At 42.6% G+C, this 14,948-nt stretch overlaps 1 protein-coding gene and 1 pseudogene across 4 annotated transcripts in view; both read left to right on the top strand.

Annotated features, from left to right (window-relative positions):
* The window catches only part of LOC139270369 (lysine-specific demethylase 4C-like), a 632,979-nt gene that overhangs the window by 472,538 nt on the left and 145,493 nt on the right, over positions 1 to 14,948 (top strand). The gene's annotated exons all lie outside the window — the stretch shown is intronic.
* Positions 5,246 to 5,419, top strand: LOC139278771 (U2 spliceosomal RNA; annotated as a pseudogene).

Here is a 14,948-nt window from a genome sequence, read left to right as displayed (position 1 = left end):
ATAGGCATGGATGAGCATTTCAGCAGCAAATGAGCTGAGGCAGGGGCGGAGTCGGACAATGTTACGGAGGTGGAAATAGGCGGTCTTAGTGATGGCGCGGATATGTGGTCGGAAACTCATCTCGTGGTCAGTATGACACCAAGGTTGCGAACAGTCTGGTTCAGCCTCACAGTTGCCAGGGAGAGATATACTTCTGCATAAAATGGAAAATTTATGCCATTGTTTGGGACTTAAAATAGAAGGGAGATCATCTTAAATGCTATCATCAATGTTAAGTACTTCAGATGGAGGTGGAATACTTGATATAATAGGGAGGGGCGAGGCCATGGAGGATTTGGAAACCAGGATGAGAATTTTAAAATTGAGGCAGAATGAATATTGTAATTGCCATGCTGCAGTAGGGCTCTGTTCAACAATAGCATCGTGAGTACAATCAGCATGTAAAGTGCTAAAAAGATCATTTTCTAATCCTCCTACTTGCACATTACCTTTAATTTTAAATCAAGCATAACTGAAAGGAGTAGGATGACTACCGAGGACACTACTTTTATATCAAGTACTCCCCCTCCACCTGTAATACTTAGCATTGATGATAGCATTTAAGATGATCTCCCTTCTACTTTGACTACCAAACAATGGTATAAATTTTCCATCTTATGCAAAAGCATATATTTAACTTGTTATGCAGTTTCTGGTTGGTAGATATTCCAGTGCCATGTTAAGTGTGACACAGTGGAATTGCTTTCTGTAGGTTTTGAGGAGGAGTGTGGCCTTTCAGGTCAGCCAAATCTGTTAGAGCCTGACCCTTATCATGTGGTTCAGTTGGCACACAAATAGCCTGGATCTGCAAGTAACTGATCTTAGTCCTTTGTCAAGGGGAGTGACTCAGTGCTTCAGATCTTTAAAAAGCTGGTATATTAGCCTGCTCAGGATTCCCTAATCCAGATGCCCTCTGGACCCCAACTCAAAGTTTAGGGCACGGGGAGAATCCGCTCTCTCCCACACTGCACGGGGGAACCACATTCCCAGAATTCCCAACCTCAATCAGCCTGCTCTGCAGGTTATACCCAAGTACTGCTCTGCCAAATTCAGCAAAAATTGTGGAAGTTGGTGCTCGACGGCAAGAAGGCAAGGACACAGTGGCCGACTGTCAAATTACATGCAAATAGTCAACATAATTAAATTTTCTACTTAAAAAAATAAGTCGACATTTGTGATCTGGGATTCCTTCTAGTTTAGGAAGAATGCTTCGCTATTCATATAATAACATCCCCAGATAAAGGTTACTGCACAAGATAAAAATTCACTGGGTTGGGGGTAATATATTAGCATGGATAGACTAACAGAAAACAAAGAGTGGGGATAAATGGTTCATTCTCAGGTTGGCAATCAGTAACTGGTGGGGTGCCGCAGGGCTCAGTGCTGGGACCCCAACTATTTAAAATCTATATTAACAACTTGGAAGAAGGGACTGAGTATAACGTAGCCAAGTTTGCTGATGATACAAAGATGGGAGGAAAAGCAATGTGTGAGGAGGACACAAAAAATCTGCAAAAGGACATAGACAGGCTAAGTGAGTGGGTAAAAATTTGGCAGATGGAGTATAATGTTGGAAAGTGTGAGGTCATGCACTTTGGCAGAAAAAAATCAAAGAGCAAGTTATTATTTAAATAGAGAAAGATTGCAAAGTGCTGCAGTACAGCGGGACCTGAGGGTACTTGTACATGAAACACAAAAGGTTAGTATGCAGATAAGCAAGTGATCAAGAAGGCCAATGGAATCTTGGCCTTTATTGCAAAGGGGATGGAGTATAAAAGCAGGGAAGCCTTGCTACAGTTGTACAGGGTATTGGTGGGGCCACACCTGGAATACTGCGTGCAGTTTTGGTTTCCATATTTACGAAAAGATATTCTTGCTTTGGAGGCAGTTCAGAGAAGGTTCACAAGGTTGATTCCGGAGATGAGGGGGTTGACTTATGAGGAAACGTTGAATAGTTGGGCCTCTACTCATTGGAATTCAGATGAATGAGAGGTGATCTTATCGAAACGTATAAGATTATGAGGGGGCTTGACGGGGTGGATGCAGAGAGGATGTTTACACTGATAAGGAAGACGAGAACAAGGGGACATAATCTTAGAATAAGGGGCCGCCCATTTAAAACTGAGATGAGGAGAAATTTCTTCTCTCAGAGGGTATGGATCTGTGGAATTCGCTGCCTCAGAGAGCTGTGGAAGCTGGGACATTGAATTAAATTTAAGACTGAAATAGACAGTTTCTTAAACGATAAGGGATTAAAGGGTTATGGGGAGCGGGCAGGGAAGTGGACCTGAGTCATGATCGTATTAAATGGCGGAGAAGGCGCAAGGGGCCAAATGGCCTACTCCTGCTCCTATTTCTTATGTTCTTATGTTTAACTCTTAGTTCCATAGAGCATAACAGAAATTGACTTGCTCTCTTTATGAAGAACCTTGTTTCGATTGTAGAGATAGGAATGTAATTACTATTTTTCTACTTAGTTTCTGTAAAATCTATGCACAAAAATAAATTGTGAGCTCACCAAGTACTGAAGATGTTGGCATTATTTTAGTATCAAAAACATATTTAAAGAACTTCCTAGAAACACCTGGCAGGTTAAATTAGCCATATGTCCCCAGCTACAATAACATTTAGTGAACCATCATTGAGTATTATTTATGTGGAAAAAAAACCTCTAACTTCTGTCTTAATTTTGACATAATTCTCCATGAGTGGGTATTAACTCTTTTAAGCAGCGTTTCTCTCAGCAGCTGTGCACCTGAAACTCAGCTACCTGCAGCACCAGTCCCTAAATAATAAACGGTCCCCACCCCAATACAATACAATACAATCTCCTAAATGACAATTTATATTGGCATAAAGGTGCTAACACCATTCAAATGTTCCTGTTTTCTCTCTTTTTAAATGTTCTCTCTAAAATTGCTGATTCAGGCTGAGGTATTGTTCCATGGGTACTGGCAGTTCCCTGTTACTTCTCACAAGTATCTATCACTCCTGTCTGAATCTCGACACAGATCGGAGGCAAGCTATTCTATAGTGAAAAGCATCAAATCTGACTTGGTGTCCATACAATTACACTTTCTAGCAGCGATCTCGGGACAGCGACGGAAGTAGGGAACCCTATTTTTGTTTCTCTCCTCCCCGCCCCCCCGCTTCGCCAATTAACTAATTCAGCACAGACTGGGAATTGAGACTGGGCTAGAAATTGGTCTTTTGGTGATTGCAGTTTTTTGGGGGGCATTTTTTGCAAAAAAATACCATTTAAAAATACCGCAATTTTTAAAGGGGTAAATTGGCAACAAAATGTCCCTAACGGTAAAAATTGCCGTTGCACGAGGATTCGCGGTGGAAACCGCAGTCCTCGCCAACTTTAGCCCGAGGACTATTACCACCAAAAAGGCAGGCCCTGGGAGGGGAGAAAACAAAAAAATATTGCAAAAGTAGCTTTTTATTCCAGATTTTTTAAATTCCCCAGCTGCAGTGGTGGGATTTGAATTCACATCTTGAGATCTTTAGTCTGGGCCTTTGGATCCCTAGTCCAGTAACATAACCACTATGCTACCATACCCCTTAACAGGACAGCTCAAATTGAACTGGCCTGATGGGTTCATGTACTGGCTATAGGCATTAGAACTCAGAATAAATGCAGTATTAAAGATACTGCAATTTGATAGCACTAATAAATTAAGTCACTTCTGTGAGTTTGAATTCAGCAATATGGAGATACATACCTAGCACTAAATTGAAATCTGGAAATACTTTTGCTTGGATAAATTACTTGTACGTCAGGAAATTATTTAGGTAGATCAACTAATGATCTAGGATAGTCAAAGGAAGGGTAGGGCTGATTAGAAACCAAAAAGGATATCTTCTTGTGGAGGCAGAAGGCATGGCTGAGGTACTAAATGAGTACTTAGCATCTGTCTTTATAAAAGAAGAGGATGTTGCTTTTAAAGGAGGAGGAGGTAGCGAACTTGGATAGGATAAAAATAAAGATAAAGGTACTTAAAAAGTTAGCAGTGCTCAAAGTAGAATGGTCTCCAGGTCCAGATGGGATGCATTCTACGTTACTCAGGGAAGTTAGGATGGAAATTGCAGAGGCTTTGGCCATAATCTTTCAATCCTCCTTGGAGGACTGGAGGGTTGTAAATGTTACACATGTGAAGAAACTTTTGGAGACCATAATCCGGGACAAAATTAATTGTGACTTGGAAAAACATGGATCAATAAACAACAGCCAGCTATGATTTATGAAAGGCACATCGTGTCAGACAAACTTGATTGAGTTCTTTGATTAAGTAACGTTGAGGGTATTGCGGTTGATGATGTGTATATGGACTTTCAAAAGGTGATCGCTCCCAGTACCCACTTCCTCCCCACCCCTCCAATTACCGGTACGTCACCTCCCTCTTCTGCCTTGTGCTCTCCCTCCTTTGCCGGGAACTGTTGCTTTCTACTGCTTGCTTTCCTGCTGGCCAGCCTGTCAATCTGGCTGGCTGCTGAGCGGGAAATGAAGTAGCAAAATGATAGAGGCCCTGATGTTAAATTCATCAGGACCTCTGCATTCCAGGATTTCCAGATCTCCCCCCCCCCCCCCCCCCCCACAACAGCACTACCCTGTACCCCAGTAAATTTGGGGGGCTTTAAGTCTTTTCTACAAAGTCTCTGCCTGCTTTACTACCAATCAACTTTGACTGCATCTTTTCAAATAAAGAGCCAGACTGCGTTGCATAAATAAACATCGTAATCAATTCTGTGTACTTCTGAATTCAAGCAAAAGGATAGATGATATTATATATGAAAGGGCACATTTTACATGGATTTTGGAAGGAACATTGAAAGCTTGAATCACCTTTTCTAATTTGCTTTCCAAGGCCAATACTGCCCTCCTAAGCAAATACTTTCTTTTGAATACTGTGAAGCTGCTGTAAGTTTTTTGGTCACGACAAATATATAAGAACATAAGAAATAGGAACAAGAGTCGGCCATACAGCCCCTCGATTCAATAAGATCATGGGGGAGCAGGCTCGAGGGGCCGTATGGCCGACTCTTGTTCCTATTTCTTATGTTCTTATGTATTTGTCGTGTCCAAAAAACTTACAGCAGCTTCACAGTATTCAAAAGAAAGTATTTGCTTCGGAGGGCAGTATTGGCCTTGGAAAGCAAATTAGGAAAGGTGATTCAAGCTTTCAATGTTCCTTCCAAAATGATCGCTTCTCGGCCTTTTGGCTAAGATCAAGTGTAGTATCTATTCTTATCAGTTTAATATCCCCTATCTGGGGACCAAATATTAACTTGTTTTTTGGAACAGGGAGATGGAACAGGGGCTTGCTCCGTCCACTCAACCTGGTATTGCAGTGTTTCCAGGAACGGTGCAGCTTCCCCTCTCGGCCTTTTGGCTAAGATCAAGTGTAGTAGCAAAGTAATCTTTGGCGCTGGAGTTGATCTGACAAGAATGAACATAAAAAAAAAATAAGATCATGGCTGATCTGATCATGGACTCAGCTCCACTTCCCCGCCCGCTCCCCAGAACCCGTTATCCCCTTATCGTTTAAGAAACTGTCTATTTCTGCCATAAATTTATTCAATGTTCCACAGCTCTCTGAAGCAGAGAATTCCACAGATTTATATCCCTCAGAGAAGAAATTTCTCCTCATCTTTGTTTTAAATGGGCGGCCCCTTACTCTAAGATCATGCCCTCTAGTTCTCGTCTCCCCCATCAGTGGAAACATCCTCTCTGCATTCACCTTGTCAAGCCCCCTCATAAGATCACGTTTCGATAAGATTACCTCTCATTCTTTTGAATTCCAGTGAATAGAGGCCCAACCTACTCAACCTTCCCTCATAAGTCAATCTTCTCATCCCTGGAATCAACCTAGTGAGCCTTCTCTGAACTGCCTCCAAAGCAAGTATATCCTTTCGTAAATATGGAAACCAAAACTGCACGCAGTATTCCAGGTGTGGCCTCAGCAATACCTTATATAGCTGTAGCAAGACTTCACTGCTTTTATACTCCATCCCCTTTGCAATAAAGGCCAAGATACCATTGGCCTTCCTGATCACTTGCTGTGTACCTGCATGCTATCCTTTTGTGTTTCATGCACAAGTACCCCTAAGTCCCACTGTACTGCGGCACTTTGCAATCTTTCTCCATTTAAATAATAATTTGCTCTTTGATTTTTTTTTCTGCCAAAGTGCATGACCTCACACTTTCCAACATTATACTCCCATCTGCCAAATTTTTGCCCACTCACTTAGCCTGTCTATATCCTTTTGCAGATTTATTGTGTCCTCCTCACACATTGCCTTTCCTCCCATCATTATATTGTCAGAAAACTTGGCTACGTTATACTCAGTCCCTTCTTCCAAGTTAATATAGTTTGTAAATAGTTGGGGTCCCAGCACTGATCCCTGCGGCACCCCACAAGTTACTGGTTGTAACCAGAGAATGGACCATTTATCCCGACTCTCCATTCTCTGTTAGTTAGCCAATCCCCTATCCATGCTAATATATTACCCCCAACCCCGTGAACATTTATGTGGCACCTTGCCAAATGCCTTCAATACAATAGTTGTTTCACATGGTGTTTTTACATGAGGATCTGTTCAACAAAACTATTTTTCACATCTTAACTAGGATTAAGGCAGTCCTGGAAGCTTAGTCATGTGACGTTCTAACCATATGATATCTGAACACATGACATCTGACCATGTTATTGCATCTCTCTCCTATCTCCTTGGACTTTAGTTTTGGACTCGGGTTCTGTGTTTGTGTCAGCCGTGGCTCAGTTGGTCGTACTCTTGTCTCTGAGTTAGGAGGCTGTGGGTTGAAGTCCTACTCTAGAGCCTTGAGCACAAAAATCTGGTCTGACACTCCAGTGCAGTACTGGAGGAGCATTGCACTGTTGGAGGTGCTATCATTCAGTGCTGAGGGGAGAGGTTGGCGGGATAGCAAGAGGTCCATGCTGACAGCAAGAGTGTCAGCCCTGGCTCAGTTGGTAGCACCCTTGCCTCGAGTTCAAGTTCCACTCCAGAAACTTGAGCACAAAAATCTAGGCTGACAATCTAGTGCAGTACTGAGGGAGTACTGCACTGTCAGAGGAGCCATCTTTCAATGAGATGTTAAACTGAGGCCCCGTCTGCCCTCTTAGGTGGACATAAAAGATACTATGGCACTATTTCAAAGATTGCCCTGAAATAAACTGAGAGATTGGAAAAGGGCACTTCTTTTGGTGTTTAGGGCACTTCTCACAGGGCACATCGTCCTAAACTCAGCTCAGCGGCAACATTTCTAAACCACTCCTGGGCTTGGATTCAATAAAGGAGAGTTTTCATAGAATTATGGGAACTAAAGCACAAGAAGGCCATTTCTCCACCTACCCCCCCCCATATCCTTTTATAACCCACCTTCTCAAATATCTATCCCATTCCCTTTATTCTTTGTTATTCTCGTCTCTACCTTAATCATGAAAACGGATCTCGCTGTCTGTCTATCCATTGAAATACGTTGAATGGAGTGAAGTTGCTGTATTTGCGTGGTTAATGCAGACTAAGCTCACCACAAAAAGTGAAGTCAACAACGTCAAAAATGTTAATTACTGCCAATCAACTCTCTGGCACTGAAAATCAACTATTACAAGAGTGGTGTCTCATTCCTTCAGGTTTTAATAGATGGATATTTTTTTAAATGTCATTTTTTTTTTTACTTTTCCTTTGTCTTTTTTTCTTTCTTTCTTTCTCTTTTAATCCAATCTTTCTTCCCCCCTCTCTTTCTCTTTCTTTACCTGATCTGACATTGAATTCACCCATTCTAATTGACACTTCCTTCTCAGTCCTTGTGCTGTTAATTTCACAATTCTTCAATCTGATTGGTTAAGGATACACTGTTCACTCTGGTCCCAGATGCTCTGTTTTATGCACTGTGACCTTATCAGCTCGCACTTTCAGCAACTTGCCACGCAGAAATTTGAAAACCTAAACATGCAAGAGCAAATCTAACTAACGGCAGACACTATCAGATGCCCTGCTACAGCAAATTATGGCCCAATGTCCCTGTCGAGCAGTGTTTTATTTGTGGGAGGAAATACTTTTGTTAGTAATCCTCACTTTTTTACTGAATGTCATCAAATGGAATGGGAAAATATTTCAGAATTGATATGGCTCATGGCCTGCTAGAAATATTTATAAATATTTATTTGTAATTATTACAAAAAGAATTAACACTTTGTTTGAACATCAAAGATTTGAAGCAACTTTTATTTAACAAACATGTACAGTCTTGTTGATCAGACCAATTTCATACTTATTTTAACTTGCACAGATATGCAATTGTGTTTGTACCAGTAAAGTTGCCCCAGGAATTGTGAATGCGACCTTTTGAATACAACAGGATCCAGGGATACTTAAAAACCTGGCAGACATTATAAAAATGGCTTTGGCTCACAGCAGCTCTCAAAGCTGTACTTTCCTTTGTGGAAGCACATAACAATGAATAAAACCAGTCTACAGATAGCAGTGCATTAGAGAACAATGCATGTGGCACAAAGTGGTAGATTTTGAGTTTGTGCCCAAACCCTGCTGGGTCACCAGTCATAGCCATATCACTGGGAAACGCTAATTCACAAAAAGTGACCGAAATTAGTTGGAAAGTCATCCTCAGGCCTTGCTCTTAAAATTTCGGGTAGCTGGTTGATAACAACATTGACAGAGACCTGGACACATGTTGTTCTTTGGACAGTGCAGAGGGGGTCTTCTCTGGATTTTTAAAAAAGTGATTGTGTAAAAAACAGTTTGTTGACAGTAATTTACCAGTATAAATGTAGTTCAATGATAGATGATGGAACGACCTTGGATCTGGCCTGGAGGCAGCAGAGGTTGAACAGATTCCCATTTGTTCTATAATTTAGCTCCACTCCAGCGGGGGGCTTGTTAAGGGTAAGATGAAGCATTGCAGCAAGGAAGATCGAAAAGAGCCTTGGTGCGATGATGCAGCCCTGCTTGACCCCGGTCCGGACGTGGATTGGGTCTGTGGTGGATCCATTGGTCAGGATCACGGCTTGCATGTCATCGTGGAGCAGATGGAGGATGGTGACAAACTTTTGGGGGAAGCCGAAATGGAGGAGGACATTCCTTAATCCCTCATGGTTGACAGTGTCAAAGGCCTTTGTGAGGTCAAAGAAGGCCATGTGCAAGGATTGGTGCTGTTCCCTTTATTTCTCTTGTCGTTGGCGTGTGGTGAAGATCATGTCCATTTTGCCTCTTAGTGGATGGAATCCGCATTGCGATTCCGGGAGGAGCTCTTCAGCCACAGAGAGAAGACGATTGAGGATAATTCTTGCGAAGACTTTCCCTGTGATTGATGACAGCAACGCTTGCATCTGCGCATACTTGGAGGCTGAACTCCAAGCCATCGTCAAAATCTTCACCGAGGCTTACGACAGCATAGGCCTTACGCTAAACATCTGTAAGACATAAGTCCTCGACCAACCTGACCTCGCCACACAGCACTGCCCCCCCGATTATCAAAATCCATGCTGAGGCCTTGGACAACATGGACCATTCGCCATACCTCGGGAGCCTACTGTCAGCAAGATTAGACATTGACAACGAGGTCCAACACCACCTTCAGTGCCCAGCGCAGCCTAAGGTCACCGAAGGAAGAAGAGTGTTTGAAGATCAGGACCTCAAATCCGGCACCAAGCTTATGGTCTACAGGGCAGTAGTGATACCCGTCCTCCTATATGGCTCAGAGACGTGGACAATATACAGCAGACACCTCAAAACGCTGGAGCAGCACTGCCTCTGCAAGATTCTTCAAATCTATTGGCAGGATAGACATACCAACGTCAGTGTTCTCGCTCAGGCCAACATTCCCAGCATCGAAGCATTGACCATGCTCGATCAACTCCGTTGGGCGGGACACATCGTCTGCATGCCCGACACGAGACTCCCAAAGCAAGCGCTCTACGTGGAGCTTTGACATGGCAGGCGCGCTCCAGGTGGGCAGAAGAAATGATCAAAGCCTCCTTGATAAAGTGCAACATCCCCATCGAACTCCTGGGAATCCCTGACCCATGACCACCCAAAATGGAGGAAGAGCATCCGGGAGGGCGCTGATGCAAGCTTCCCACCCATCTTTTCCTTCAACCACTGTCTGCCCACCTGTGACAGAGACTGTAGTTCCCGCATTGGACTCCTCAGTCACCTGAGAACGCACTCTTAGAGTGGAAGCAAGTTATCTTCGACTCCGAAGGACTGCCTATAATGATGATGATGAGTATGAATGAAGTAGATTTCAGTGGGCCTGATGCTCATGGATTATATGGTTGGATTATTTGTTGAATATTTTAGCTATGTCAGTAGCCTGTTAACATAAGTTGATTATCAAGTGCCCAAGAAAAATAACAATACAAACTTAGGTCATCGATAAAGTGGTTCGTGCAAGCTTGGTATTATGCCAGTGAATAGGTTATAAACATCGACTGCAGAACGCGGGAATATAGGTTCAGACTGGTAAAAGACAAGTTCAGGACTGTGAGTTTAATGCACATGCCATTGTTAGTGTATAAATAACCCAGCAATTTATGGTGAGCAGGAGATACCCCATGAGCTGCATATCACCAAACATTGCTGGACGATTTGCGCTGCTCCGCCATTAGACTCGCAAAAATAGCAGTTCGGCATCAACGTCCCATGAGTTTAAAGAAATTGCTGCATTTGTGCATTAATTACCAATTAAAATTGCCGTAGAAGGTTAGGGCTGGTATTTTAACAACGTAATGATGAGATTTATGTTCTTGCAATGCCACTCAACCTCACTGTCCCAGAAAGGGAACAATTGAAACTGTGGAATCTTATTTTTGCAGGTAGTATATTGTTCTTGGAGATATTTAAAATGTTACATTTAAAAATTTTTTTCTTAATTTTCCTTTATGTCTCTTTTTTTTCTCTCTTTATCCAATCATTCTTTCCCTCTTTATTTCTCTTTCTGTACCTGATTTGACTCCAATTAACACTATTTCTTTCTCCGTCGTTCCTGTTTCTTTCTCAATCCTTAAATCTCATTCTGTCGTTCACCAAAGTCCCAGAAACCCCATTGACCTCATCGCTCCATTGTCAACTTGCACATCAGGCAGTTTGTGGCGCAAAACATTTTCAAGCTGAAGGGTGAGGGAAAAGTTCACACATATACACAAGATGCCCCACTCCAGCAAATTCTATTATTTTATTATTTTCAAAAGGAATTTACACCAAATGACGAATAACATTAAAAAGTCACATGTAAACTGCTCCTGTCCTAGAGCATTTGAATAACACCATTACCCCAATTCATAAACATTTTAAAATTTGTAATTCAAGGGAAAATACTGGCAAGCTGTAAACAAATACAGTGCAGTTTAAAAGTTAGATACGTTTTAAAAGGAAATCATTTTTATGTTTGATTTTGAAGTCTTTGATTGTCAACTGTGGCTCAGTGTTAGCATTCTTGCCTTTGAGTCAGAAGGTTGTGGGTTCAAGTCCCACTCCAAAGACTTGAGCACAAAATGTAGACTGACCCTCCAGTTCAATACCGAGTGTGTCCTGCGCTGGTGGAGGTGCCATTTTTCAGATGAGACGCTAAACCGAGACCCCCGTTGGCCCTCTAAGGTGCACGCAAAAGATCCCATGCCACTATTTTGAAGAAGCGCAAGGGAGTTCTCCCCGGTGTTCAGGCCAATATTTATACCTCAACCAACATCACTTTAAAAAAAAATTTTTTTTTTTTTAAGATTCTTTGGTCATTATCTCATTGCTGTTATGGGAGCTTGCTGCTTGTAAATTGGATTACAACAGTGACTACACCTCAAAAGTACTTAATTGGCTGTGAAGTGCTTTGGAACATCCTCAGATTGTGAAAAGAGCTATATAAATGCAAGTTTTCCTTTCTCTCTCTCTCCTTTCTTTTTCTCTCTCTGTCCTTTACTTTTTCTTCCTTTCCTCCTTTCTTTTCCTTCCTTTCTTTTCCTCCTTTCCCTTCTTTCCTTCTTCCTGATAACTCCAGGGTTGCCTTTTACACCTCTTGATTGAGGTAAAATTGATATATTTCCTCAGCACTGTCTTGGAGGTCCTCAACCACATTTTGGGAGGTATGGTGATCATTAATCGCTACTATGTGGGCAAGCTATTTCTCTGAAAAGAACAGGAACTCCAGGTCATATAGGATTAAGTTGTGAGTGCCTGGGTGAGGTGAAAGGTTAGCAAGGGTGAGATTGAGTGAGGCACAACTCTGCTTTAGATATCACACTTATGTTGAGGAATTTATCTTGAGGTAATCTGTGGTTCCTTCAGGAAAAAATTTACTTGAAGTATGTGTGGGTTTGCAGAGTATTGAATTCTTTTGGAATGCATAAGTTCTCATAAGTCTCCCACATCCAGGTTCTCGTATTGGTTTCAGATTGCTCTAGCAGCTTAGAAACAATGGGCTCAAAATTGGCCAGGAGTTGCTCCGTTTTTTTTGGAGCAACTTGACTTTTCTGGAGTATCTTAAAAATCCACATTTTGCACATTTAATTTGCGTCACTGTAAGTGAGTTAGTTAGGATTTTTTTAGTTTAGATTTTTTTTCAAAAGGGGGCATTAACAGCCCATGTGGCCGCTTGTGAAAACCCTTGCGGAGAGTTAAGAAATCAGCGCAGGTAGGTACATTGGAGACCAACAGAACTTAATGACTTGACTAAAGAATGTGAATAGGATCAAACAGCTATACAGGACATTATATGACAAACTTCGCGAAGTTAATTTACTATACAACAGCATTCATGGAAGCTTAAACTACAAAAATAAAAGAAGTAAAAGGTAGTTGAATTAAATTGCCCTAATCTCACAACTAAGTTAAACATCTATTTGTTTGCAATGATTATACTGGGCCAAAATTGAGCCCATATTATCTAAATAAAGTCTACTTCAATAAATCAGCGTTCCTCTGTCACTTATGTTCTTTCACAAAAGCACCAGGTAAATAGGCTTGACAAATGGTCACCACTATTCACAAGTGACAAAACATATTTACATAATTTTTTCAAAATATTCAAATAAAAAAATAGAATTAAGTAAGTCCCGTCCTACCTTCTTCTTCAGCCCAGGAAGGTAGCGGGCCGGCCTATGCGGTAGGCCACTAGGCCTGGGATAGGGGCTGGACGCACCAGCAGCCAGTATGATGATGATGATGATGATGAACGGGTGCCACGCTACAGCACGCACACTGAGAGGCTGGGGGCAGGAGCTACTGCGCATGCGTGCACACTGTAACGCGCATGTGCAGACGTTCCGGCACTGTTTTCAGTGCGGGACACTGTCTCTGCCCCCGACCCTATTGGCCATGCTGCACGAAGACCCGGGAGAGGGCGGACAGCGTCCAAAGTGGGAACCGATTTTTTCGGAGCACTTTACAACACAGAAAAGCGGCGCATCTCCAATGAGTGTGGCAAAAAAAGGGGTGGACCAATTTTGAGCCCCATGTGTTATCAATAGTTCTCCTGGCACTGAGGTGTACCATTTATATTGCTACTCTTAATTACTGTGCCTTTCATATCTAGTGGGACAGCAAGAGGAATGTTGCTGGTCAGAAAGCGGAGGAGTTCATTTTTGCAGTATAGACGTTATACATTGAGACTTGCTCTATAATTATTCCTTTTAGTGGAGTGCAGTCCAGATGTTTAGAGGGAGGGGAAGGGAGATAAGCCTGGGCCAGTAACAGACACCAGTGGATTGCTTTGAGAATTGGAATGGGGAAAAGAAGGCGCCTTTTCTGTTCCCTCATTAATGTATTGCAGCTGTTTGCTGTTGATCCGCATGCATTGGGCCATTGATTGGTGTGCAAAATCAAAGCACATGGTATTGGGGGTAATGTACTGATGTGGATAGGGAACTGGTTGGCAGACAGGAAACACAGAGTTGGAATAAACGGGTCCTTTTCAGAATGGCATGCAGTGACTAGTGGAGTGCCACAGGGCTCAGTGCTGGGACCCCAGCTCTTTACAATATACATTAATGATTTGGATGAAGGATTGAGTGTAATATCTCGAAGTTTGCAGATGACACTAAACTGGGTGGCGGTGTGAGCTGTGAGGAGGACGCTAAAAGGCTGCAGGGTGACTTGGACAGGTTAGGTGAGTGGGCAAATGCATGGCAGATGCAGTATAATGTGGATAAATGTGAGGTGGTCCACTTTGGGGGCAAAAACACGAAGGCAGAATATTATCTGAATGGCGGCAGATTAGGAAAGGGGGAGGTGCGACAAGACCTGGGTGTCATGGTTCATCAGTCATTGAAAGTTGGCATGTAGGTACAGCAGGCGGTGAAGAAGGCAAATGGTATGTTGGCCTTCATAGCTAGGGAATTTGAGTATAGGAGCAGGGAGGTCTTACTGCAGTTGTACAGTGCCTTGGTGAGGCCTCACCTGGAATATTATGTTCAGTTTTTTGGTCTCCTAATCTGAGAAAGGACGTTCTTGCTATTGAGGGAGTGCAGCGAAGGTTCACCAGACTGATTCCCGGGATGGCGGGACTGACATATGAAGAGAGACTGGATCAACTGGGCCTTTATTCACTGGAGTTTAGAAGGATGAGAGGGGATCTCCTAGAAACTTATAAGATTCTGACGGGACTGGACAGGTTAGATGCAGGAAGAATGTTCCCGATGTTGGGGAAGTCCAGAACCAGGAGATACAGTCTTAGGATAAGGGGTAGGCCATTTAGGACTGAGATGAGGAGAAACTTCTTCACTCAGAGAGTTGTTAACCTGTGGAATTCCCTACTGCAGAGAGTTGTTGATGCCAGTTCATTGGATATATTCAAGAGGGAGTTAGATATGGCCCTTACGGCTAAAGGGATCAAGGGGTATGGAGAGAAAGCAGGAAAGGGGTACTGAGGGAAT

Source organism: Pristiophorus japonicus, chromosome 1, assembly GCF_044704955.1.
Source record: "Pristiophorus japonicus isolate sPriJap1 chromosome 1, sPriJap1.hap1, whole genome shotgun sequence".
NCBI classification, from domain to species: Eukaryota; Metazoa; Chordata; class Chondrichthyes; family Pristiophoridae; genus Pristiophorus; species Pristiophorus japonicus.
This window is presented reverse-complemented; position numbering and strand designations above follow the sequence as displayed.